Source organism: Coffea eugenioides, chromosome 2 (assembly GCF_003713205.1).
Source record: "Coffea eugenioides isolate CCC68of chromosome 2, Ceug_1.0, whole genome shotgun sequence".
NCBI lineage: Eukaryota > Viridiplantae > Streptophyta > Magnoliopsida > Gentianales > Rubiaceae > Coffea > Coffea eugenioides.
This window is the reverse complement of record NC_040036.1, coordinates 23,139,257-23,150,863: the sequence shown is the minus strand read 5'-3', so window position 1 is coordinate 23,150,863 and position 11,607 is coordinate 23,139,257.

The window sequence follows — 11,607 nt, the reverse complement described above, 5'->3', positions numbered from 1 at the left end:
GAAATAGAAACAATTCTAAGAAGGTATGTGGTTTGTATACTCCAATTGGAATTATAATGGCTATGGGCATAGCCAAGGGCTTTTTATCATACCTCCTTTGCATATTTGGTTTGGAATCGGGATGAGTTTCTTGCACCCAACAGATTATTTATTTCAAAACTCAAATTATAAGGTGAGAATGATAGAGGGTAAAACTTAATACTTTCATCCTCGTTAAATGATTTACCAAATAAATAGTTATGACTGTTAATAACTGTAATACCCATTATTGTTCATCCACCAAGGCCTTGTTATCAGTTTTTTTAGATTTTACAAAATCTGATTATAAAAACTAAACCGTCTTGTTACCAATTGGGTGGATATCTTGTGGATCCCTCCTTGTATTGCTTTCGGGCCGATTTAACTGTTAACTCTCGTGCTTAGTCTAATTAAGTGTGTGTGAGTTTATTTCAGTTTCTGAAAAAAAAAAGATTATAAAAACTAATTGTAGAAAATAATCAGAATCAGTAAAATTTATTCTTTGAGTGATTACAGATTTTAACTTTTTGAATCATTAAAAAATTTATAATCAAAATATAAAAGCAATAGAAAACAACATCGTACGGACAAAATGAGTATCCAAAGTCAGTTAAAATAAAATAACCGGGTGATCTTCGGAACACATTGCAATAGTGAAATGAAGGACCCGTCGTCGACTTATTCGGTGGACCTGAGCCGAGCTTAACTTAAAAGAAAAGTTTTCCCCTTCAAGCTCCAGCTAATTCACCGGATGCCTGATGATGAATGGTAAGTGGTACGTAAAAGTCAGAAAATCATTTAAAAAGAAAAGCTAGTAATATCCCTTTCGGAAATGCAGTATCTGAGTCAGCAATGGATGTTTTTGGACGTTGCAGTCTGTACAGTGCACTCCACCCCACCAGATAGCATACTCCCAGCACCCACTTGCTCTGACTCGGTGACCGACCGTTTAGGAAGCCCCGTGATTGGTCGGCGACATGCATCGGTGACTTTCGGCCTTCCATCAACCAAACTCCTCCCTTCGTCCTCTACAACTTACTACTTACTACTACCCAAGCGCCTACATTACCGCCTGTACAACACTTTTTTGTTGTCTAATCGGATGGTATACCACACTTCAATGCTTCATTTGCAAGCCACAAAAATTCATCTTAACCAAGTTGCCAGAACAGATTTTTTTTTGTTCTTGAAAAAAAAAAAATTGCAAGGAAGAATTTGAGAATTGAATCCTCTCTTCTTCTTTTTTTGTCAGAATTTGAGAATTGAATCAAGTGGCAGGCAAAACTGATAGATTCAGGCTGAAACTTGATCATATCCATTACTACACTGGAGAAGGGCCTAGACAGGATTTGGGCGTGCAAATGTCGAAATGATTGTTGGAGATAAATATGGACATGCATGTTGACCTTAGGATTTTGTGGTGGTCTGCAAATTGGCAGTACGATTGTATGCTTGTTATATTGTTTAGTATAACGAATCTCAGCTATTGAAATTGTTGTAAAAACATTTTGGCCATCTATTACTGAATAAAAACTTTGTTCTTTACATTACCCCAAAAAAAAAACAAAAAAGTAGAGATATTAACATATTACCCCAAAAAAAAAAGAAATATATTATTGACAAGTATTTTTGTAAATTTTGTAATGTTTGGTAAACATGTCATAGTGGTTTGATAGTGGTTCAATACCTATCAAATTCTCTCGACTCAGTTAGACCACTCCCTAGAGTAGGCTCCTCCTGCAGTGTAGGAGTAACAGTATATTAAATTAAACTAGATGTGTCATTACGACAAAAAAAAAATTACTTATTCTGATCCCTAGTAGTTCTTGTATGTTTTGATTCTGTGCCCTTACAATGCTCATCAGCTGTCATCTTCCTCCCCATTTTTCTGTTTTTTTTTTTTTATTTTGTTAACATGATGCGCTGTCTTTCTTTGACAAAATGTGACTTGCGTAATGACATTATAGAAACAGGTTACAAAGTACAGTAGAGGTCTAAAGTTGATGAAAACGAATTTGATGTAAAGTGGAAGCAACTCCACGTTGCATGAAATCCCAGCCGTTGGAACCAGTTTTCTTCTAAAAACTATATACTAATTGCCAAGGTAAAAGTAATTCTAGAAGGGAACAATTGTACTGCGAAAAAAAACAAGGGGGTTTTTAGTACGGTACCTACTCCACTCACTCACGGGTCTGGGCAATCAATGGCTGCAAAGATAAGTAATGCTAAACAGCTAGTGTGAGGTTGGAGGAGTTACTCTGTCACTAATTAAGGGATGCCTCTCCCTAATTTCGGTTCATCATGAGGAGCGATATGTGTATGTTGAGAAAATAACCAGCTAATATGTATCTTTGATCGTACAATGATGATGTACAGCCACCAAGGATAAGATCAATTACAGATAACGTAATTGAGTCGTCATCTATACTAAAAGCCATTATGGTGAATTTGATTTCATTCGTTATCTATACTAAAATCCACTATAATAAGAATGAGTTTGCTTGATTAGCTCTTTATTTATTTATTTTTTTAGGATAAGTTTGTTATATACTGATAGTTTATATACCAGCGAGTTAAGATGAATGCTACCGATATAAAATTTAATATTCAAGTTCAAATTCAAATGATATGGCATATATCCGATCATCACTTACAGTATAAAAAAATATTAATTCATTTTTTTATTACATCTTAAATACATTTTTATTTTATTGACTGTGTAAATTAAAAATTTCCCTTCTTTGGTCCCAAAAGTTATAAATTTTAGGTTTAAATCTCCTTTCGCTTTTCCTACTTTTCAAATCCCACTTTTTTCCTATTAAAAAAATTTAAAATAAGAAGCATCTTGACTAATCTCTAACATAGATTAATAAAAAATTCTTCCCACAAGTGCGTGTCATCAAATAAACACGTTATATTTGGTGGAATTTCTAAAAGGATCAAGGCCTTTACCAATCACAGTGATGATTTTACATCTCAAAATTGACTGCATAATAGTAGTTTACAAAAGATTATTTAATTTATAGCAAACTCTCCTTCGTTATTGGAGTATACGCTAATGAAGCGTAGGGGAAGTACAATTTGAGCTGCTATGGCGCGTGGGATTTGGCGGCTCAATATTCAAGTGTGGCTGAGAATTTGAGGAGCCCCACACGTGACACTGATGGACAAATGCCATTACATTCTCTTCGCCCCCTGTCGACAACCAGACACGGAGTGCAGGAATGAACCAGTGCGAATCCACCCCACCCCACCCCACCCCCAAAACGAAAGAAAATTTTAGTCCTCGTACTAAAATTTATGCATTAGACGATAGCCAAGAAATAAAAATTAAGGGTACGTGGGGCAATACCAATAATTGTCTGATATCCGAATAAAAAATCCAGCTTGAATTGCTGTTATTTAGAGTTTTTGTAAAAAAAAAATATATATATATATATATATTATAATGATTTGATGTACGTGAAATAAAAAATAATAAAAAATATTTTTATAAAAAATATTAAAAATTTTCTGAAAAAAAAAAGACAATCCAAACAAAGCCCCCAATAGCATTTAATTACCGATACAATTGGAAAATGTCATCCCCTTGTTGATTTGCCTCAACTGGAAAACGCAAATAGCATCTTCTTTTTAATTATTTTGCACACTACTAGTCATCGCCAGTATGCCAATTGATGACTCGACAAACCTATCAAAAGCGTGTTTATAACTCCACAAGAGTTTCGTCACGCAATTTCGTGTATAGATAAATCAAATAGATCGATCACCATTTGCGGTCAAGAAAAAACCAAAAGCATCTGTATCCTTCTTGGAATTTGATATCCATAAGTATTAATCCTGATAAAAACGTTAAACCCACTTACAGATTGAACTCAAGAATTCATTTTCGCTGCTTCTAATTATTATTATTCCATTCTCTGCTGGCTTAGCTTAGAGATGCAGAAGATAAGAAAGATATAATCCTGCACTTACTTCTTCTTCGATTAATATTAGCAATAGGACAATGACACTTGAACGTCTTTTCTCTAACTAATTTAGCTACCATCGACTTCGGCCCCGTTTCTCCAACTGCCAGGACCCCATGCAATGCATAACTAGATATATATATATATATCTACAAACCTAGCTAAATACGTAAAATAATTCCTCATTTTTAGTGAATATCGCCTCGTCAGAACTCAGATCTAAGTGGAAGCCAAGTTCCAACAGGACAGAAATAATTATGCAAAATAAATCGTCTTTCCTATTCTTATAAGTTCATTTAATAACTTATCTTGATTGCTTTTTCTTTTTATTTTTTATTACTTGAATATATATATATATATTATGTATATCATGCATGCCACGTCTGATCGTGGTGCCATAATTGTTTCTTTTTTCTCAAGAGAATCCAGACTTTTTTTTTCTTCTAAAGACGATAACTATTGTATAACATAATCTATCCTAGTGTAGGGGGAAGAGGTAGACTTAAGGAGGTTTAGGGGTAATTCGGAAGGAACTGAACCACCACCGGACCAAACAGATATACTATGCATTCGTATGAATTTTTTAAATAAAGCTATTTTTTAATGTGACAATTGGTGGGAGACAATAATCTCATCCCACCGAGTTTTAATACTTTGATAGTGGCCACCAACTCCAAAGCTGGTGGTTTCATGAGAAGCCAGACTATGTCGTCTAATTTGGCGGACCATAGCTAACATGGATGGGATGGGGTGGGATGGATGCCGCGAATGTTCATAAAAAATTTGGTAGACCTTTGGATGGCATTCTTATTCTAAACCGAACACGTATCGAACAGCTCAACCGAAAAATCAGCACTTGTTGACAATCTGATTAGAGCAGATGAAGAGCCAGTAAGCACTTCCCACCAGGCCTATGGAGTACTATATATATTGCATCTCCTACAGGTTACAGTAGCTAGACATATATATATATATATATATATATATATGTACAGATCAGATTTTGCATATGGGGTCCCATAGGATCGAATGAGATCATACATACTACTTTGTTTTTTTGTTGTGATTGATGTCCGAAGGAGTTCATCATACAGCAATTATTTGCCTTAGGATTTCTTAATAGCATGATGAGGACTGGATAATGCATTATATATGCATGTAGTCTAAACAATGCGACATGCCGTTTTGTGGGAACTGATTAAAAGAGATTCCAGGAGTCATCGTCATGGACTGTTGGGCATGATTGGCTTGGCTGGTGGTCATGTTGGGCTTCTAGGCTTGCCAGGCACCAGCCACTGATTTAAACTTTTTAACGCATGATTTGGTGAATTTTTGATAGTCATTTTTTGTCAAAAAGCAGTGACAATGTGGAAAAATCTTCTCTTGGTACAACGTCAATTTGAAAATCTATGGAATTTTAGGATGTGGGGTAGATAGGGATTGTTGTGCATCAAATGATTCATTATAGAGAATGGAACAGATAATTACTACTCTTGTACTGCATGCAACTCAATCGTTTCTAAGTACGGGGAAGCCAAGGCATCAAACGGCCAGTTATGAAAGAATCTAGCAAGGGAAGTTGCTAGCCAGAAAATGGCAACAATGCTTGAGAAACAGCTTTCAAACAAGGGCTGAAATTGTCCTATGATTCTCAAGCAATGATGCGTTAATTATGTTCCTTTATTGCTATAAAAATTAAAGCAGGCAGATTCTAGCAGAGAAAATGATTTTGCTAAAGTTGAGTGAGGCCAGCAACCGTCGTATGCGGCACATAGATAAATCTAAATTTGACTTTGCTATATGCGAGACATTCTTGTCGCACACAAACAATGGTAATTAACTGGAAAATTCCAGTATATGCAGACATATCTGTATCAATCATGCTACTCACCCAAAAAAAAAAAAAAAAAGCCATGCTGTCGAGTTTTCTGCTTTTTAACCCCTATTCCTCGTCAGTTCTTGAATTTGCTCAATGGTCTAATTGCAAGTTGTAGTTGTTCTCTTGCTCGACCGTGAGGTCCCTGGACAAGTAAAAATCCAAAAGCATATATACAATTAAGCAGATCCTACAACGACGGGGACCATTCCGTAATTATCTTCTTGAAAGGATAATACCATATATCTGAATGCTAGGAATCAAAAAAGGTCCCCGGCTACAATTAAAAAGAAAAAAGAAAAAGCTTTCTAGAAGTTCATGATATTCAATGTCTTTTAGAATGTTGCATCAAATCAAAGAAAGGTAGCTAGGAATAGTGATGATTTCCTGCCATTAGATAAAGGCATGTAGACCAAACGAGTCAGTGGATTAGATGCTATTTCTCTGAGTTTCTCGCTTATGTTACCCGCACTTGTCAGTCATCCAGGAAATTTGCAACCTATGGATGCATGTATTTGGGCGTACGTAGCGGTGGTTGGCCAGTCCATCTCATATTTCTTTCAGCATATTCATTTCATCCTTAAAACTCCAGATGCATTGCCCTCAACTGTAGCACTGAACTAACGATGAAGGACCCCTGGAACATCCAACCCCAAAAGCTAACAGCATCGAGCCCTACGTACAGCTGAATGCACGTTCTCAACAAACCTGACAGCTCCATGCAGGCTGATCTTCCCGTTCAGCTAGAGTTGGCTTTGGATGGAAGCCCTAAATTTCATTGCTTTGAAGCAATTTTTGCAGAACCCCAAGTAAAATGGGGAATGGTTTGCTGCCTTTCGTGGACTAGTATGATTTTAACTTGGAATGGAAGATAAAGTTTCTGCCAGTCCCACTCCACACCCCCCACCAGCTGTTGCTGCTTGCTCGTGACCAATAATTTTTGGATCATACATTAATTTTTAGCTTTTTTGTGGGCACAATAGGTTGGTCCCATTTTCAAATGCAATGAGAAGCTGCCATCCAAAATCTGATTTGAGAGAGTTATACTCGATTAATTATCAGTCTTTATTCCAAAAGTTAGGAGAGCATTACACTAATGACTGATTAACTAATAAGGTTGAGCAAACATTGACGGTGTGCACGAAACTTTGAATTGCGTGATGGTAATTTTAGCTGCTAGTCTTTTCAACACTATTAATTGGAGATTTTTTTTTTCTGCACAATGATTATTAATATTGGAGATCAATTCTTTCAAAGTTTGTTTGGCCATAAATGAATTAAATCGTAATCAATTTGGAACTTGAAACCAATAATCGTATCAATCAGAGATCTTCTATCTCAATCATAAAAATTCTGAAGTTTATCCATATTCCTTATAAAAGTAGGTTTAGTCTAAGTAAATTAGAGTCTAAGCAGAGTTCCTATCTTAGTTTCCTCTTATGCCTATAATACCCTCCTCTCTTGTAATTAAATTTATTGCATTCTAATAATACTCAATAATTGTAGGAGTTATGAAAAAAAAGCTATAATCTTAATTGAATATGAATTATGATGACAACGAAAGCAATACAACACTCCACTCTAAATTTGTCCCTCTACATAATCTCTAACTTCTATTTTAATCTAAAATTCTTTGTTAGTCACAGTCCAACATAATTTTAAAATTGTCAAAAATTATTGCTATTGATACCAACACAAGATGCTCTCATGACAAAGAAGTCCTTGTCATTTGTACTATTTGTTAGATTGTGCCAAAAAAAAGTAAAAAAAAAATCTAATTATCTCTACCAACGAAATTTCAACTGTCAAAAATGAATAATGAGACAAAAAAAAAAATTATATGTGATGGATAATTTGCAAACAAAAATTCTTTTTTTTTTTTTTTTTTGGAGACGAATCGTAATTGAGGAGGGATCCTCTATTCATCTCCTACCCAGTCCCAATAAATCAATGACTAAACAAATAACTTCCACCAATGTGGTTTCTGGACAAACAAGTCGCAAATGTTGTTTTCTGGCTTATGATTTAGTGATGCACCGTAACAGGAAAAAACACCGTACAAGGACGAGTACCATGCACGTCAGTGCAAAAATGGCCCCATGTTGTCATATAATTTGATGGAAATTTCAGCACCAGCTTCATCTCAGATGACATTCACACAACTGGACAAGCACACTAGACATCAACAGAAAATGTTACTTGAACTATATAAGACGAATGCACTGGAAAAACCCATATCGTTTGCACCTTACTGTACGAAGGAAAAGATGGGAAAGTAAGATTCTAGAAACTCTACGTCATGTGTTCTGAAAACTTCGCAACCCAAGAATCTGCAAACTTGACCTTCTCCCACGGGTTTACTTAATTTGGACAGCTTAAGAGAAAAAACAAACAATATTGTCTTCTGCAACCCCTTCCCTTCCCAAATGAACCAATTTTTAGCATACATATTTATTGGATGTTATCCAAGCACTGTTCTCTTACAACCCCATCTCCGAACTAGAAGGCAATAATGGCATTCTGCACGAAGGGAGCATAACATATCATTGCATCATTATTATACAGAACGCGCCTTTTTCGAACGGAAATGGGGGGGGCCACACACGATATTATCCACGGAGTGCTAAGACATGAGGATTGAAACCATCAAATAAGTTGTAGGGCTCCCATGTTGATTCCTCGGTTGCATGCAGTTGCACAGTCATAAACAGCAGAGGCCTTTGCCGATGATACATAAACCTTTGTCCCAATAACAGCATACGCCAACTCGCTGAAGAATTTGCTGTGTCTCTCGAGGATAGGAGGGGCCAGTAGAGGAGACCACTGCCTGGTACTGAGGATCATACCGAGTAGGGGGGCCAGCAAGAACATACAAAATGCCTCCAATTTCTACTGCAATGGGACAAGACTTTCCAGAAATCATTTCCTTTTCCGGTGAAGGAGCATCAGAAGATGGAGCAAGAGAGAGGTTGTTTGGGAATTGACCGTGAGGGACACGGAGGAATTGGGGGCTCATATCAGCCCAACTATATTTGCTTAGTACTCCTCCTGAGCATCGGCGGATGCTGGTTATCGCAGTTGGGACACAATACGGAGTAGTAGGTGTCTTAGAATGTGGCACAGATAATTCCGAGCAGATTTCACATATGCAAGGGACGCTTTTCAGTGACTCGTGTTTTGACCCGTGAAAGAAGAGGGGTAAAAGCATGTCAAGGTGATTGAAATAATTTATACGAAAACCAGTCTGAGACCAATAAGATTCAAGATTTGACGTTCATTAACCGCCATATATGATTGTGGAAGGATGTAAAAGAAGCAATCAACACGTGCTTAAGGAAGGCATTCAAATAATAAGGTGTCAAAGTTCTAGCAAATCAGCTGATTATTACGAAGGAATTTTGTGGGACAATGAACATCAACCAACCATGCACCAGGAACTTCTAAGCTAACTCAGTGACTGCAACCGTAGAGAAACAAGAACTTCTAAGCTATAAAATTCCCAGGAAACATTGGTATATATCAATCATGCATTGCTGGTAAAAAAAAAATCCCATCAAGGCGCTTGACTCGAAAAAAGAAAATCGATGATGGATAGGAGAGACTTCACGTAGCTTATTCAGGTCTTCAAAACCCGACAGGATTTGGTTTCTTCTTTCCCCAGAGCCTTGTCGGTCCTTTCCCAAAGTCCAGCCTTTTCTGTGTCTATTTTTGGCTACCTTGGCAAATCACTAGTACTAGTATTCTAGAAGTTACTAGTACTTATTTCTAGTGTTTCCGCAATTGGATAGCACGGAGCCCAGATGCACAGGCATGAATTCGGATATTCACGCACTTTCACAACTGTGGGCAACAGCCCTCCCCTGATTGCGATGATGGGCTGCAGGCGCATCGCCATGGCAATGGAATTGTAGGGCGTAAATGACAATAATAATAGCAACGCCAACTGGACTATCCGTTTTAGACCCACTTCCCAAGTCCAAGTCCGTGCACTCCAGGGCCGTTGTATAGTTGTCACGTGCTAAAGTCCGACGACTGGTGGGCTGATTGGCTCGACAAGTCCTACACGTGCAGGAAGGTGTTAGCACAAATTATTCTTCTTATTGCAATTGGTGGACAGGTCGACATCAACACGTAGCAATCAATTCATTCAATAATAAATTGATTACACTAATGATTTTGTTCAATTATCACTCCAACTTCTCATTGAACATTCTTTTGATCATGTTTACCTCTAAATAGATTAGTATTAAGCCACGCCATCGGTTGCCATAGTCAAATAAATTTTGCCAAATAAGCCCACATCCTTTGTAGAAATATTTAATAATAGCCATAAATTTTTATATTTACATTTTTTTTGGTTTTAAGTAAATGTATGTCATCTGCCCCAATTGAAAATCTAGAATGAAACACACGTGTATTATAGTGTTTAGATTGCTCCTGGAAAGCTATTTTTCTCTAAATTTTTTTTTATTTTTTCATAAACATATTTTTCAATCACCGTTTTACCTTACATACATCAAATCGTTTAAATATATTTTTTTATAAAAATTTCAGAAAATAGCAATCCAAGCTGGTGTTTTAGGATACTTCGCGTTATTAGTTTTGATTAAATTTTGTTTTCGGCTTTAAATACTGGTACTAGATTATCTCAAACAATTGGGCATACGTCACGGCAAATACTTGAATGTGTGGAAATTTTAGCTGTTTCACCCGCTACTGCTGGTCAAGGTTTTCTTTGTATTTTTTCCTTTTAGGAACCAAAGTCAACATTGTAGTGATGTCGCCAATAGAACGCCTATAATTGCTTAGAGTTGCACGTAAATGTGAACCTTTAATCTGGTTATGGCTAAATCCTAGTACCTTTTTCTAATGTCAGACCTGCTACTGAACTAGTCATTTGGCTTTTCTTCAAAAAAAAAAAAAAAAACTAGTCATTTCCATGGTTGACTAGTCACAGTCAACGATCACTTCTTCTTTTTTATTTAAATTTTTTTTTGTTAACTTAAATGCAACGATCACTTCTTTATCCTCATTTTACGACTTTAACTTTTTGGTTGTACACGAATACATTAAAAAATATTACTTACCAAAATAAAATTATAATTACTCGTTCTATATCGATTTCATTGACTGAGAAAATTTGTTGAATGATTTACCTTCTCACAAGTTTAGAAGGGACAAATGAATTTTCGATACACTTGTCGAATTCGACCTCTTGATGCAAACAACTACTATGTGGTAGAACTCGTCTGGCATAATTCTGCTTGTCCGACGCTCAGAACACTAATAGCTAGTTTGGGAGTCGAGGATAGAAAAGAAAAGAAGAGAAATGTTAAGTTACGAGAGAAAAAAAAAAGATATTTTAATACTGTTTGGGAGTTTATGGAAGAAGTGAGATGATTTTGTACACATTAGTCAATAAAATTTTCATTTAATAGCTTTTCAAGAACAGAATGGACAATTTAAATTTTTTTTTGTAAATTTTTTGCAGCGTTCGTTTGCTTTTTGCCCGATTCGGGATGAATTTTTTTAAAAAAAAAATTTGTAACTCCTCTCAAATAAGTCCAATTCTTTTATTTTTTATTTCACTAAAACTTTCAAAGTCAGAAACACCTAACTTTCTATTCCCTTCTTTTTTCTTTTTTGCTCAAATCTCATCCCCCAAACTAGCCATAAGAAGAAGCTTGATTTGCATATAAAAAAGAAATTAAAAAAAAAACTCAAATTTGAGGATCCAAGGAGGTT